General features: G+C 42.0%; 1 protein-coding gene and 1 long non-coding RNA gene across 5 annotated transcripts in view; one reads left to right on the top strand and one right to left on the bottom strand.

Annotated features, from left to right (window-relative positions):
- Positions 1-11,180, bottom strand: part of LOC115944384 (uncharacterized) — a 79,302-nt gene extending 68,122 nt beyond the window's left edge. The window contains exons 1-2 of the long non-coding RNA XR_014141226.1: positions 11,002-11,180; positions 9,980-10,811 (exon numbers count right to left, since the gene is read on the bottom strand). This is a non-coding gene — a long non-coding RNA (uncharacterized LOC115944384). The remainder of the gene's footprint in view (positions 1-9,979; positions 10,812-11,001) is intronic.
- The window catches only part of PLS3 (plastin 3), a 67,848-nt gene continuing 60,877 nt past the window's right edge, over positions 9,516-16,486 (top strand). The window contains exon 1 of one of the 4 annotated variants that reach the window (XM_081808365.1): positions 9,516-9,669. The gene's annotated coding sequence lies outside the window, so the exon portion shown is untranslated. Of the gene's footprint in view, positions 9,670-10,179; positions 10,321-16,486 lie in introns of those variants that run through there. The other 3 variants (XM_081808366.1, XM_081808373.1, XM_081808370.1) reach the window with 3 other exon arrangements.

The following is a 16,486-nucleotide window of genomic DNA, read 5'->3' as shown; positions in this document are numbered from 1 at the left end:
GTAAAAATTCTATGATATAGGGGCACCTGGGTGGCTCAGTCGGTTAAGCATCTCACTTCGGCTCAGGTCATGGTCCCAGGGTCCTGGGATTGAGCCCCACATCGGGCTCCCTGCTCAGCAGGGGGCCTGCTTCTCCCTCTGCCTGCCGCCCCTCCTGCTTGTGTTCTCTCTCTCTCACTGTCAAATAAATAAAATCCTTTTTAAAAATTCAATCATATTAATTATCAAATTATCTTGCTATTTAAATTTGATACTTCAAGAGGCCCTATGTTAAATAAAATTAAAATGTTGGCTACATGCTACGGGTGGGGTTTTTTTTAAGGATTTATTTATTTATTTTAGAGGGAAAGAGATTGCGAGAAGGGGAGGGGCAGAGGGAGAGAGAAACCCAAGTAGACCCCTCACTGAGCACGGAGCCAGACACGGGGCTCGATCTCAGGATCCTGAGATCACGACCTGAGCCAAAACCAAGAGTCGGGTGCTTACCGGCCCTGCCACCCAGGCGCCCCTATGCTATGGGTGTTTTTATCAACACTTATTTTAGAATATATTTCAGCTGCTAAAAACTACCCCCCCACCCCCCACTCCATAAACACAATGATTTATGTGACCTGTAATTCAGAGTTCATCAGGTAAGACAACTTGGGCTGTTAATAGTGTATTTGGGGGAAAATTTGAGAAATTGTGCCTCTGTCTACATCCCGCCTAGAGGATAAACTGAAAATCTGCTGTTTTGTATTTGTAACAAACAAGTGGTTTGGTAAACTTTTCACTAAAATTATCCTATATTTTAAAACCCTGTAGAATATAGACTCGAAATAAAACACCCTTTGCTTCCAGTCTTCATAATACTAAAACATCTTTATTATTAATCCTAGACATCACCTACAAATATTACAAAAGAGGAAGATAGAATGATATTCTTCCTGCTGCCATTGGCATACTTTGCTATTACATGGATCCACTGACTTACTCTTCAAACTTGACAGTGCCATTTGGTGGAAAGAAGACACCATGTATAGAATTATGAAAATAAATGCAAGCTATTATATACACCTAACATTAGATTAAGCATTACTGTAATAAACATGCCTGCTTACCCTAATGGGCTAACCACTTTTCCATGGCAGTGAGAAGAAGTGAAACACTCAGCAGTGTTCCTGTGTTTTATTTCTTGGGATAAAGTAGTGAACATTGCCTGTAAGACCCTATGGTTCTGATCACAGGCTGCAGAGATAGAATACTCTCCTCCCCACTCCCACACCCCACCCCGCGCCTGCATTACAAGCCAAATGACCTTATGTAAAAGTTTACTTATTCTGTAAGCCTTAGCTTTCTCATCTGAAAATGGGGATAATAATATGTCCATTCATGGAATAGTTATTAGCATCAAATGATGCAATATACATCAAGTTCCTAGTACAAGTCCTGCCACATTGAAGAGCTCAATAAGGGATCATTGTAGATGTTGTCATTTTTTTTTCCCTCGGTGAAATTTTGTCATCGTGATTATATTCAAATTTGAAAGTTGAAAAAGAAATGAGAGTAGAATGTAACCATTTGTTTATTGCTTGGTATTAAAGATTGTGAAGACCTAAGACTGTAACAAGGGAAGGGTGCTAATTTCTATCTTAATCTAGTTTCATATCCCCAGTCGTGAACCAACTCTTTTTTTTTTTAAGATTTTATTTATTTATTTATTTATTTGAGAGAGAGGGAGAGAGCGAGTGGGAGGAGCAGACGGAGAGGAACAAGCAGACTCCACACTAAGCGCAGAGCCCGACATGGGGCTCGATCCCACGACCCTGAGATCACAATCTGAGCAGAAATCAAGGGTCCGACACACAACCAACTAAGCTACCCAGGTGCCCCATGAACTAACTCTTACTTAAATATCCGTTTAAGAACACAAATACATCCAAATGCCAAATCCATATTGGAGCAAACACAGGAACCTAGACAGGGGTCCATCAGCAAACTACAACAGCCAACCCAATCTACTGCTGCTTGTTCTCGTAAATAAAGTTTTATTGGCACACCACCATGCCCATTTGTTTATTTAATGTCTGTGGCTCCTTTTGTACTACAATAGCAGAGTCGAGTAGGAACTATATGCCAAAAATATTTACTATCTGGCCCTTTATAGATAATGAATGTTTGCTGACGCCTGAGCTAGAATATTCCTTAAGAGGCTGATCTCATTTCACATGATGTCCTTTCCAGAGGACTCCCAAATATTTCAAACTTTTTTAAAAGCTTAGTTAAGTTTAGTTAGTTATAGGCCTACTCCATTCCATCCACTAAATGAGATGTATCTTCCTATAATGTTGCCCAATTTGTGAACAAGAATGCTTCTTTGAATGGATAGCTTGACATTCTGTTTACACCCTTGTCTGGGTGACCCTATGGCATTGATAAACAAACAGTGAAAGCATTCTTGGTTCTGAATTATCAGAGATGTTTGTTGATTCAAAATGAAACTTCTGTGACACTTTCTAAGGAACCTCTTGGTTATTTAGACCAGATCTCCTAACTGCAATTTGTTTTAAAAACCTTGGCACGATTTAAATCTTTAAACCAATACAGTTACATAATTAAACTTTTCCAAAAGTATCAAAAAGAAATACATCATCTTTTGCTATCTGTGTTCTGATTCTGGCTTATTTGATTTGTTTAAAATGTTTTTGCAACATTGAAATCTCTTTTGTGGTATATCAAAGCACTTTGTCCTTCTTTCGATGACAGTGGCAAACAAGGGCTCACACTTGACCGGGAGGTAGAATCCTTTATATTCCAAAACCCTTTTGATTTCGGAGTGTAGTTTGTCTCTTGCAATACAGATCCTTATAATAAGTGTTTTCTGCCCTGACACATCATATCCTCGTTAGTATGGTTTTCCTGTCTTTAAGCAGCCTAATTGTGTCAATCTTCTTTTTTTTTTTTTTTTTAAGATTTTATTTATTTGACAGAGAGAGACACAGCTAGAGAGGGAACACAAGCAGGGGGAGTGGGAGAGGGAGAAGCAGGCTTCCCGCCGAGCAGGGAGCCCGATGCGGGGCTCGATCCCAGGACCCCGGGATCATGACCTGAGCCGAAGGCAGATGCTTAACGACTGAGCCACCTAGGCGCCCCATCAATCTCTTTTTTAATACCAGCTTTACTGAGATATAATTACAGTACCATTCAATTCACCTGCTTAAATAGTACAGATCAATGGTTTTTAGTGTATTTACAGAGTTGTACAACCATTATTGCAATCTATTTTAGAACATTTTCATGAACCCCAGAAGGAACCCCATTAACCCCATTTTCCTCCATGGATGTCTCTATGGATGTTCCCTTCTTGTACATTTCATATAAATGGAATCACATGAATATGTGGTCTCATAACTGGATTCTTTCATTTAGCATGTTCTCAAAGTTCATCCATCTTGCAACACTGTCCATCTCTTTTCAAAGTCACATTTTGCATATTTAGTAGACACAGACTCAAATATTTATAGCATTTTAAAATCTAATTATATTTTCTCTCTCTCTCACACACACACACACACACACACACAGCCACACACACAAACATATACACACGCACTCACACACAGAGACAGACACTCCTAAATTCACCAAAATCTAGCCTAACATTTGAGAATCAAACAACCAAACATAATAGGCTAGACATTATTTATCTGCTTCTCCCTCTGACCCTCCCCCCATGCTCTCTCTCTCTCTCTCTAATAAATAAATAAATAATCTTTATTCTGAAAGTTCTCTAGTATATCTTTAACAGACCCTTCTCATAGGAAACCTTTAGTATTTGAAATTATATTCTGATGCAGGTTTAGTTTGAATGTTTCATCCAAAAGAATGCTCTTCCAACCGAGACACACAAAATAGTGAAGTCAAGATATGTATGTGAGCTAGTGCACCCACCTACCTTGCCCTGTAATTTACAGGCATGTTCATTTTCCCTCCAAAACCAAAATGTGACATGTTTGCTAGTTACGTAAACTTCACGGGAGGGCCTAACATGGTGATATCTACAACTGTCCAAACTACTGTAACCAAAAGCAAAACCTTCTGTAATGTGCAATTTTAATCATTATAAAACAAGATTCAGAAGACTGTTCTGTCTCTAAAAGAAGTATAACAAATATTTTATCTTTGAAGTGGATTAAATAGATGAGATGTCAAGCCACCTTCCCCCCCCCCATGTTATCACTGGACCTTTATAATAGGCAAATTCAAACCTTTCGTTTTGCAGATGGGGAAGTGGAAGCCGGTAAAGGAAGCCCAATCCCAGAAACTCACCCAAAGCTGTCCTTTTGCTTTCCTCCTAGAAATGGAATGCCTTTCATTTCCACTTAGCCTTATCCAGTCTTATGCATCTTTTAAAGCCTAACTCAAGTCCCATTGCACAAAAGATGCCTTTCTGACTGCTTCAGCCTAATCATTCCCATTTTTTCCAGAATTCCTACAGCATCCCTTATATATTCTTTTTTTTAATGTTATGTTAATCACCACACATTACATCATTAGTTTTTGATGTAGTGATCCATGATTCATTGTTTGCGTATAACACCCAGTGCTCCATGCAGAACGTGCCCTCTTTAATACTCATCACCAGACTAACCCATCCTCCCACCCCCATGCCCTCTAGAACCCTCAGTTTTTCAGAGTCCATCATCTCTCACGGTTCATCTTCCCCTCCGATTCCCCCCCTTCATTCTTCCCCTGCTGCTATCTTCTTCTTCTTCTTTAACATATAATGTATTATTTGTTTCAGAGGTACAGATCTGTGATTCAACAGTCTTACACAATTCACAGCGCTCACCGTAGCACATAACCTCCCCAATGTCTATCACCCAGCCACCCTATCCCTCCCAACACCCAAAGAACAAATGATCCAGTCAAGAAATGGGCAGAGGGCATGAACAGACAGTTTTCCAAAGAAGACATCCAAATGGCCAACAGACACATGAAAAAGTGCTCAACACTTTTTCGCTCGGCATCAGGGAAATCCAAATCAAAACCTCAATGAGATATCACCTCACACCAGTCAGAATGGCTAAAATTAACAAGTCAGGAAAAGACAGATGTTGGCGGGGATGCGGAGAAAGGGGAATCCTCCTACACTGTTGGTGGGAATGCAAGCTGGTGCAGCCACTCTGGAAAACAGTATGGAGGTTCTTCAAAAAGTTGAGAATAGAGCTCCCTTATATATTCTATCCTTTGAATTGTTGTCTCAGTATTTCATCTACATTGGTTTTGCTATTGAATTATTTGACTATTAATTCCATGTGTGTTGAGACCATACTTTTTCTATGTTGCTTATAATCTTTAATTCACTTTTTTAAAGATGTATTTATTTGAGGGGAGAGAGGCAGAGGGAGAGAGAAACTTTAAGCAGACTCCACACTGAGCGCAGAGCCCAATGTGGCAGGCTGGGGATCCCACGACCCTGAGATCACGACCTGAGCCAAAATCAAGTGTCATTGGATGCTTAACCAACTGCGCCACCCCGGCGCCCCATAATATTTCATTCAATGCCAAGAACATAATAGGCACTTAAAAGAATATTGTCCATTAATGATATATTTGACAGGAAACCTGAGGGTGACAGTTTAATTCTGAGCATTTCCAGCGATGGATAGTGACCTTCAAAATTGGATCTACATATTAGAAGGTTAATGTTGATCAAATATATCCTAATCCTAGTAAAGACATTTCATTTGACTTTTTTGGTCTTTTGTTCTTCTTTTTAACAAGTGAAATGTGAAAACACTCTTGGACATGCCACAATAATTTCTTTATGAAAATGTGCTTATAAGATAATTGGCAGGTTTTAACAGACATTCAGATTGATAGATTGATAGGAACTGCTGAGACTTGAGAAATATTTGAAAATGCCTACCCAAGGAATTAACATTCATGTGTTATACATGCATACATTTTGAGTTGGAAACATGAAAACCACCTTCACTTAGTAAACAATGGAAATAACTTGCAATTATTATATTCTGGGTCAAAAAATTTTAAGAAGTTTCCAGATCTACCAAGATCACCCCCATGCCTAATATTTAAGGATAAGAGAAATCTTTAAAATCACACTTAATTAAAAAAACTGTATGTCACTATTTGCTATGGATATTATCATATAAGCTGTATTTTTAATCAGATATAACATGTTGAATAAAAAGAGGAATCAAGGATCAATCCAAGAACCTAAAATATCATAACATGGAATAGAATTATCATACTAAAACATAAGATGAAAGCAAAATATATTGGTTCCTGGAAACGAACTGATAAATCAAGAAGCAATTAATTAAAATAGATTGGTACACAATTATACATTTAGACAGTGAAAAAGCAATAATGAATTAGAAGAAATTATTTGTATTGAACTGATCAGGATTCTTGATTTCTTCTATTATGTAATGGTTGTGTAGCAAAATCACATTTTAATGGACTATAGAAAGGAGGCTTTAAAAAAAATGGGTAAAAGGGAAACAGAGAATTTACGCTAAGAAATTGTCAGGAAAAAAACTCAGAGTATGTGCATATAATAAATGGTGAACTGGACTGGGGAGAGCATTGGGCAGAGATATAGAAAGCAGAGCAAAGAAAAGGAGGGTATGCTTGTGGAAAGGAGGAAAGAAAGGTACATTGGACAGAGGTAAAACCTAAGGGTGAGACCAGAGCCTCGTTTGACATCAAAAAAATACAGGAAAAATAAATGGTTTTCAAAATTTGGTGATATTGATTTGAAGCTATTTATTACAAAGGCGTATGGGATTGAAATTTGGAGACGGAAGGAAAGGGTGAAAACTTCTAGGTTGTTGATTCACAGGATCTGTGAGAGACCTATATAGAGAGAGACTTTTTGTTTTGTTTTTAGTTTTACAAGAATAGAACCATAAAATAACCATTAGTTCAACAAGCATTTACTGAACTGCTACATGCCAGGCTGCTGTGCAAGGTGCTCAAGGATGAATTAGAGCCTCTGTCCTGACTATAAGCTGCTAGAAGGGACGCTGGAGATCGTCTGTGCAACGACCAATTTGGGGTTTGTAAACTGTGAATGATCCTGTGTTAGTCAGATGGACGGTGTGCAAGATCAGAAAGAAATGCAGTTTGAATAAAGCTTTTGAGTTTGAGGCTCCTTTCTGAGAAAATGTTAATCTTTGAAGAGGCCTTTTAGGTTTGGGGCAACACAAAGGTAGCTTAGTTACATCAAAATGCCTATTTTAATAATATTCATGAAAATACAGTTCTACCGGCTGCACCTGGGTGGCTCAGTGGGTTCAGCGTCTGCCTTCCGCTCAGGTTGTGATCCCAGGGTCCTCAGATCGAGGCCCGCATCAGGCTCCCTGCTCAGTGGGGAGCCTGCTTCTCCTTCTCCCTCTGTCATTCCTCCACTTGTGTTCTCTGGCTCTCTCTGTCAAATAAATAAATAAAATCTTCAAAAAAATTTTAAAAAATGCAGCCCGACCTGGATTATACTGTTGAGCTTGTTACATAGGCATCTCAACTAGCATCCAAATAGGTGCTTCCGCGTTTAAGGCATCTTTTTTCTGTTGAGGTCAAGCAGTGCCCCACTTGGGCGCCCTGAAGCTTTGAAACTATAGACCATTGCACTTCCATTAAAGTGACGTTTCTCGACAACAAACTCTTGGCTGAATTCTGACATCCGCAGTGTTAGTGGTGAACAAAGACTTTTATTAAAGTTTTGACGGAAGCTTTTCTAATTGAGAAACAAGAAAGCAAAAGGAGCATATGCATGGGATTCTTAATATTTTGACTTACTCTGAATTCCAAAACTTGAAAAATAAACTGAAGTAGAAAATTAAGTAATTGAGACAAATATATCCATGCTCGAAAATTTAGCTTGCCGAGTTCCTTCAGGAAATTACTAAGTCTGTCTGTGTAAGTCTAAAAGCAGGTGGAAGCTTTTCTGGGGTGACTTACAGACAAAAGGTAGAAGTACCATATTTAGTGTGTCTAGAAATTCTGTGCAAAGAATTCCAGAAGCCATATCAAACCTCGGGACAATTATTGGAAGCCAGAAATCTCATTCTGGAGCCTATTGTAAATGTGTGTGGGGTCAGGCTAACAGCAACGTGTTGAAATAAGTATTTTTGTAGCGATCCCAACCTGAACCAGTATGAAATCTCTCATAACAGAAATGTAATGTTTCTGAAAGCAAGATTGCCCTCTCATTTCTTTTTCACCTTCCTGTGCCTTTCATAAGTCCTTCTGGTTGGTTAATCATTAATAAATATTTAACGAGGCTTTTTTCCCAGTGCCAAATCCTTCTCTGCTTATCTAGCTTTTAGGCAGTCTGTGGACTCCCCTACGTCTTCCCATTTAAGGAGTCCTGGCACTCACTACAGGTTAATTTCTCTAAGGAAATTCGTAATAGTGGGAGTTTCTTTACAAGAGCATTCAATTTTTCAGGCCACTCTTAGTTTAGCATTTTCCCCAAAATGCATGGAAAATGTTATGTATTTGAACCAAGTTTAAATCTGTAAAAATAAAAAAATCCAAGTACACATTTTTTGAAACCAAATGGTTATGACTGGAACAGGAAGGGGCTTAGACTTTCTCTTGGACAGCTGTACCACAAGCCAATCACTTGACCTGACCCTGGAGAATCCCTCAAACTCTGGCCCTCGGAGCTGATTTTGGATCTGGAGTGAGCCAAAGGACTGGAACGCAGATACGGAGGGGAAACCTCCCCGTGTATTCATGCAAGAAGCCAGCTATGACATGGAGGCAATCTCATGGGCAAAGAAGAAGAAAAGGGACTCTGGGAAACAGAAAAGGTATTCCGGGAAGCAGGAGCACGTCTCCAAGTTTTCTCTGGTGTTAGGAGATTAATGAGAATTGACATCCATTTCCAAACGAGTGGAACGACGTTACTCCCACCATTCCTTCCTACCTCGACCTCTCACCCCCTTCCGCATGGTCAACCCTACCTAACAGGTGATTTTGGTCAACAATTTACTTGGCACGAAACCAAAGACCCGAGAGCCCCGTCCTGCCCATATTCTGCTCCTTAGACCTCGGAAGGGAAAAGGAAAGATTGCTAAGGTGTCACACCTGGGCTGATTCGCGCAGACGAAACTACTAGTAAATGTCCCTTCTTGGGCCGAGATTCTCTTCACCATTCCGGGGAGAACCTGTACCCTCGGACTTAATCAGGGGCTTGGTGACTTGCAAACTCCCATTCCCAACAGTCCTATCTTTTCATTTATTCCTTCCCCCCCCCCCCCCCTTTGCACATGACTCTGAGCCAGGCACCGTGGACTTCTAATCCCTTTTCCTTTTTAGCCAGGGAGAGGGAGAAGCAGTCGCGAGGGACCGGTCTCCGCTCCCTGCCGCAGAGTTAGAGTCCCCATCCCTCCAGGGTGCCCAGCCCCGAAGATTCTGCTCCCGGCTCCCCACCCAGTTGATGTGACAGGCTCGCGGCCCAATCCCCTTCCAGGTTCCCAGGCCGACTGTTAGCAGCACCCGAGCCAATGGCGGCGGCCGAGGGGCGGAGGGGGCAGGCGGGAGGGAGGGGGCCGCTGGCTTTAGAACCACGGCCGCAAAGATTGCGAGAGGCAGAAGTTGTCGGAGTGCGTCGGTCGGAGGCTGTCGGGCAGATCCGGGACTCTGCGCCTTTATGTAAGTGCTTTGTGGGCACGCCGGGGCACGACGGGAGCGGGTTCCCGGGGCGTGGGCAGGCGTGGGTCCAGCGGAGAGCATCTCCGCAACCTCAGCTGGGACGTGCCCCGCGGGGGGGGGGGGGGGACGCGGGGCGGGGAGGGGGCTGCAGAAATTTCGGTCCCGGACCTTGCGCGCCAAAGCGGGTCGTTCGCATCCAGGATGGGTGGGAGTGACAGTGTTCCCCACGACCACCCGCCGCAAACACGTCTTCTGCTCTTAACCACCGGGATGGTGCCTTCTCGCTAGTTGCTCCTAACTTGTTGCTTACCTGGGGCTGCAGTCCTTGACGCCAACCTTGTCCTTCTCCCCTTCCGTAGCGGCGGCCGCGAAGTGGAAACCGAGCGCCGAACTTCCCTCTGTCGTTCTTCCCCAGCTACTGCCACCCCCCCGGCCCCCCGCCCCCTCCCGCCCCGGACTCAGGAAATCCCGGAGGCTGCCTCCGGCCCCCGCTCGCCCGCCTCGGGTGACCTCGCGGGCTCACGCCAGTTCCGGAGCTCTGAGCGGCTGCCTTGGCCCAGGGAAGGAACCGGGCTCCGGGAGCTGCCTGCCTCCCGTTTGCTTCCCTGGCCATTAGCGAGAGCGCCGCGATCGCACCGCGTCTCCCTATGAGTAAGCACTTTTTCCCTTTCGGTAGCTCAACATCGCCGGGCCACTGGGGCAGAACCTTTCGGTTCCCCAATCTCCCCGGACCCCTCGGTCCGCGCCCTGCTCGGCTCCTCTGGCTCTGCAGCCGCGAGCGCGCGGTCGGGGCAGCGCGGGACCTCTCGGGGCTCCCGGGGGAGGCAGAGCGGCAGGGGCAGTGGGATGGGGGGGTGATCTCCCCGCCCCCCAGCTGCACTTGCCGCTGTTGACTTTCCTCCACCCGCAGTACTTAAGCGCTCTAATAAGAGGCGGGGGGACGCTGACCACCCCCGCCCTGGCTTCTTGCCAGTCCCAAAGTTGCCGCCACCGCTGCTACCGCTCGTACCGCGCTGGCGGCTCCAACGGCCCGGCTCCAGGACAGCAGAGGATCCCAGGCTGGGAGGTGGCGTGGGGTGAATGCTCTCTGACACTTGCGCGACGCGCTGCTTCTTGCTCCTCACCGGATCTGCACACCATCCCTACGGGTGCAGGTTGAGGTTAGAACTAACTGTGTTGGAGAGCCTCGCCATTTAGGATCCGACGGACGGGATGCCGGGGGTGCCCGGCCTGTTACGAGGGAGGGGGTGGAGGGGAGGAGAGCCTGGCTGGCCGCACAGCAGGTAGAAAACGTGAAGTGAAATGACAAACTCCTGAGAGGTAAGCACTTACGCCACTTGACTGATGTCACACTGTGTTTGGGAGCCTCAACTTGATCCTGGAGATGCGGTTTACAGTGAATTCCAGCGAAGTGGCCGAAGTCCCACACTTGCTGATTGGCATCACGTGCCCCAAGTCTCTGATGCCCCTAGGGTAATGGTCACATGACTTCTTTTGCCTTGAAAACTGGAATGTAGTGGCTGGAGCCCATTTTCCAAAAACTACCACGACAAAAAAAAAAAAAAAAAAAGGAGAGGGGGAGTGTGAATCTAGCCTCTACTCCAGGGAATTCTACTTGGATTTGGAGGAGGGGAACAGAAAGGGAATTTGGTGCTCCGATTTTATCCAAAATAAAAAACCGGAGCTGTTTTTAAAATAAGGGCTTGAAATCTCTGTGCCGGGACAAATATCTCCCCGGTGGCTTTCCTAAATGTAAAAAATATCTTAGTAATTATTTTCTAGGAAAATCGTCCTTTAATTCACACCCACTTCATCCCTAGAGGATAGTTTTGAAGCCATATTCCTTAAGATAGTGTTAAAAAAAAAAATTAGGATTTACCCGTATTCCTGGTTCTGGCCTATATTCTGATTGAACTGTTCTCTTTATTAGGCATCTCCTTGAAGGTGGTGGATCATTTCTTGACTAAAATTAACCACCAGTTATTTGTGGGTTGCAATTAATTGGATCAGAAATCAGGCACAAAAACAGTGGATCTTAAATCTGATAAATCTAGCTGGTTGGGTTTTTGCCTGTCAGTATCTTGATGGAATAATGAGAGGCCCCTGAAACAGCTCCCTCCTGTGATGATGACCAATACCTGCCCATGTGGCCCAAGTTAAGATTGCTTTTGGAAAAACGTGGCAGTTCTGATATTCAGATTATATTTTGCAGAGTATAGAAATGGGCAGAGGAAAAAAAAGAAAAGCAACAGGCAGAGGAGTCTCTGAGGTCAGGAGTTTAAAAGCTTTACTTATTTACAAAAATGGATCCAGTTGATACAGATTCAGCTTTGAAACTAGGGCAGCTATAAATGAAACGGGAACATTTAAGAGATGTTGGCTTTGTGTGCATTAGCCAAAAAACCCCTCCGTCTACTGCAGCAACCTCGGAATGACTCGAGCACTCCATTTTTGTGCTGTGCTGGGGTTTCTGAGCCTAAAAACTAGAACTCCTTGAAAGCATATAGTTCTGAACTCAAGGCTAGCCTTGTGGCGCAGATTTGCTCAAAGTGGAATTAAGCTGCACCTGAGTTATTGTAGTTAAACTACACTGGTAGATAGACCCCCCTAGTGGAAGTGAGGTGATAACAGAATTTTAGATTGAACTCCTAATACATATTTTAACCTCAAAGAGAGAGTACCACAGTCCGACGAGGTTAAAGTGGTAGGGAGATGAGCTCTTTTTAAAATATTATTAACTCACATCAAAACAGGATCATCACTAGGTTCTCAGTCTATGGAGCATTTCATTGTCTTCAAGTGTCCACTCATTTAAAACCACTGACTGTCACTGACTTAATGGGGGGGGGCAGCTATCATTTCATGAACTTGGGTTTTTAGTAAGATGAGGGGGTTGTGAGTCTAATTCTTAATCTCTACTGTTAGATCTAGCAATTTATCAACCTCTTTCTTTACCCGAGGTGGGGAGCCAAGCAAATTATGCTCTGCCTTGACTGAGTACAGACACTCAGCATTCAAGTCCAGGGTCTCCAGTCTGATGCCATCATTTAGAGCCCATTGCTAAAAATGTCTAGGCTTATGGCATTTGGGGTAGAAGGATTAATTATAACTGGTGAGTAATATTTTGGTTGTGATTACATCTCTTCTACAAATGGTTACATGCACATTAGACTTGACTATTTATATTGGCAGAATGTCAGTATCCAGGGCACTATCAGAAACCAAATGAAATTTTGCTCCTAGGCAAACCGCATGACTGTTGCTGAACAGAAAGGGGAGCTTGGCCATGGTGCCTGAGAACTAAAGTGATTCTGGTGAAACCGACAGGGGGAAAAAAGGAAGAAAGGCCACTTTCCATTATTCCATGTTCTGTTTTAGGCATCGTTTCTACTAGCCTTTCCAAGAAATTTACTGACATGATATTCTTACCACAGATGATAAATTCAGGAATCTGCGATTGCATTTCATGAGCACAATCTAGGCGAAATGTGAACGCTAAACTCTTTTTGCTGTTTAGTACAGATTCCAAAAGTAGCTGGTGTAAAAATGAAAATGAGCATCTATCGAAAGACAACAATGTAGGTATCTGCTTTTAAAATCACTTCATATTTGCTCATGTGATAATTTTTTCTGTTGGTTAAAAGCAATCCAGAGAGGGAAAAATTTGATCTGTGAAACTAATAAAACACAGTTTGAAAGAAAACGGCTAGATCGTGTTTTGAGTCTGGGTAATTATTCTAGAGAGTGATCTACCATATATTTGTTCATTCAATGTGTTGGGAGGTTTCAGAAGCTTTTTGGATACATTACACATTGGAAGCTCTTTTTTTTAATATTTTATTTATTTATTTGAGAGAGAGAGAGAACAAGTGGGTGGAGGGACAGAGGGAGAAGAAGCAGACTCCCTGCTGAGCAGGGAGGCTGATGCAGGGCTCCATCCCAGGACCACAGGATCATGACCTGAGCTGAAGGCAGATGCTTCACCGACTGAGCCACCCAGGTGCCTCCTGGAAGCTCTTTTAGATACCAATGGTCAGGACTAGCTGTTATTAGTTATGATACAGCTTTGGTTAGTTATGGCTTAGAAATATAAAAAACTGTCTAATCATGAAATGTCATTCTCAGCAGGTCATAATTCTTGGGACCAACTCACTGTAGTTATGAAGGTGAGGCACTGTCAAATTCAATATGTTTAATAATATCTAATTTGCCTTAATCTTAGCACTTGAAAGACAAATGTTAGAATAAAATGTTTTAGGGAAGAAAAAACATGCTTTTAAGTGAAAATTGAAATACTAAGGGAAAAATATATTGGACTTACCTTCAAAAGAACTAGATTTTAGACATGGCTCCTGACTCATAGTTCGACCTTGAGAAAGTCACTTAAAATTATTATATTGATAACACATCGAGTACATTATGCATCTTCTCATTTATACAGTTGAGGGCATGGCTCAAGGTTTTTGGTTTGCCGGGATTTTTTTTTTTTTTCCCCAAATAGTTGTAGCCTGGCTTATTTCAAAATGTTGATATTAGTTGATTTTTCAAATTTTAATGCACCTGTGTAGAACCAAGCTAACTACCTTGTTGGCAAATTGGTAGCTATGGCAGGAAGACGTTCACCAGTGGCCTATTCCATGACTCATGTTAGTTCTTTAAAATATAGAGGTACCATTAACATCATTGCTTAGCCAGGATTTTGGCGCATTAAACCTACTGATTTTGTATTACGAGAAAACTTAACTTTTCTTAACGGTCTAGAAGTTTGTCTAAGGGTAAGGAGGTAGTGTCGTTCACTGGAAAAGGCATTGAGCATGGAATCCAAGGGCTTGGAGTCCTCTGCAGTTTGGACATCTAGGCCATCGTCAGTAAATCACACAAGTTCTCGGTGTCCAGATGTGGATTTTACTTTATTTAGCCATCTGTTTCTAATCTATGTAAGTCACAGGCATGCTGAAAGGCTAAGTGAGCTGTGGATAAGTGACCCTTGGCTCTTCAGCAGACAGGTGCTATATAAAATCAAAGTACTGTAGTAGTCTATCATAGACACACTACAACTTGAACAGGAGTTTGCAGAAATGGTAGAATCCTCATCACTTAAGTCTCGCCCCCATTTGTACTTGCCTGCAAATATTCTCCAGCCATCCAATTTTACAAGCAAAGGAGAAATAATCTAATTCTGGCTGATAACAAGAATAAAAACCTCTTAAGTAAAGTTTTCTTACAGTGTTTTCCCTCAAATGTTGTGCCAGATAGCCTGTGAAAGCCATTACTGTGATGGGTTTTTTTTTTTTTTTCCTCCTTCTTAAGTAACTACTGAGCAGTATTTTAGTGTTTGTCGGTAATCTTACAGAATCCGTTGGCTTATCCTACTTCATTCTTAGTTTTGTGACTGCCCATAATGGGAGGTCTTGTGTAAAACTCTCGAAAAAGCAAGTGCTTCTCCTTATAATTGCCCTTTAAAGGAGTGCAGGTTTGGAAAAGTTCCTAATGGAGGAGTTAATCTGTATATTTAACTGATATGCCCTCATTAACAGAAAAGAAGAGAAGTTAACGTAGATCTGCGCTTGAGAATCCTGTTGGATAGCTGGCTTCTGAGGGGTCCTTTTCAACTCCCACCCTTAAAACTGTTAACCTCGGATTAATTTCCAGTGTTTATTGTCATCTTGCCAATTCTATGACGGGTTCATTAACTCTGTCATTCTTTGAGTTACCATGCATTTTTATCTGGTTGGTTAAAATTATGTCCTTATCCGTTAAATTCCAGCATAGTTAACATACAATGTTATATTAGTTTCGGCTCTACAATATAGGGATTCAGCAGTTCTATACATTGCTCGGTGCTCATCACCATAAATATACTCTTTTTTTTAAAAGATTTTATTTATTTGCCTGAGAGAGAGAGAGAGAGAGCCCAAGCGAGGGGGAGAGGCAGAGGGAGAGGGAAAAGCAGGCTCCCTGCTGGGGCAGGGAGCCCAATGCGGGATGCGGAGCTCTATCCCATCATGACCTGAGCCATCCAGTTACCCCCTTCACCTTTTTCCCCCATCCCTCCTCTGGTGACCACCAGTTTGTTGTCCACATTTAAGAAACTTTCATTTCTCTTTTTTCTTTGCTCGTTTGTTTTGTTTCTTAAATTCCACACATGAGTGAAATCCTATGGTATTTGATAGTATTTGTTAAAATATCATTGGTAAAGTGATAGTACTGAATTAAAATGAAATAAGCAGAAACTTCTGAGTGAAAGGACTCTTGAAATAACCTGGTATCATGTGACTAGTTCTGAAGCATGGGTTCATTTTGCGCATAGAAGTCAATTTCTTTTATGAAGTCTGATCTCTTCTTTCTGCTATCTTTGGTTTAAAAGATTGAATAGCAAGTTATTTTTTGTAATCTTATAACCCGTTTATTGAAAAATTTAACTCTGATTCTTTTAAGCTGCTTATAGATATGTAATTTCTATATAATATATATAACATTTTCCTCTTCAATAAAATTTGTGAGGTCAATATAATAGCTTTGAATATTTATTCTATGCTCTAATTACATAGTGTTGCACTCAGATTGACATTCTCCTATTGACACTGAATAATACAGTATCTTTCATAGACTAATGTAATCTGTAAGTTTTTTTTCTGTATTAACTAGCTTGTGTATTTCCGGTTTTGTCATTTCTTATCATTCTTTTTGATATTTGGGCGCTTGTATTTCAGGTCAGGGGGAATTACCATTATAGACTGCATAGTGTTTTCTAGAAGTGAACATGATAGGAAATGCTACAATAGTCAATATGTATGATTTAGTTAATTTACTAGAA

The sequence above is a fragment of the Leptonychotes weddellii genome, chromosome X, assembly GCF_054177405.1.
Source record: "Leptonychotes weddellii isolate Sample4059 chromosome X, ASM5417740v2, whole genome shotgun sequence".
Taxonomy (NCBI): Eukaryota; Metazoa; Chordata; class Mammalia; order Carnivora; family Phocidae; genus Leptonychotes; species Leptonychotes weddellii.
The sequence above is the reverse complement of the archived record's forward strand: the minus strand, read 5'-3'. Positions and strand labels throughout refer to the sequence as shown.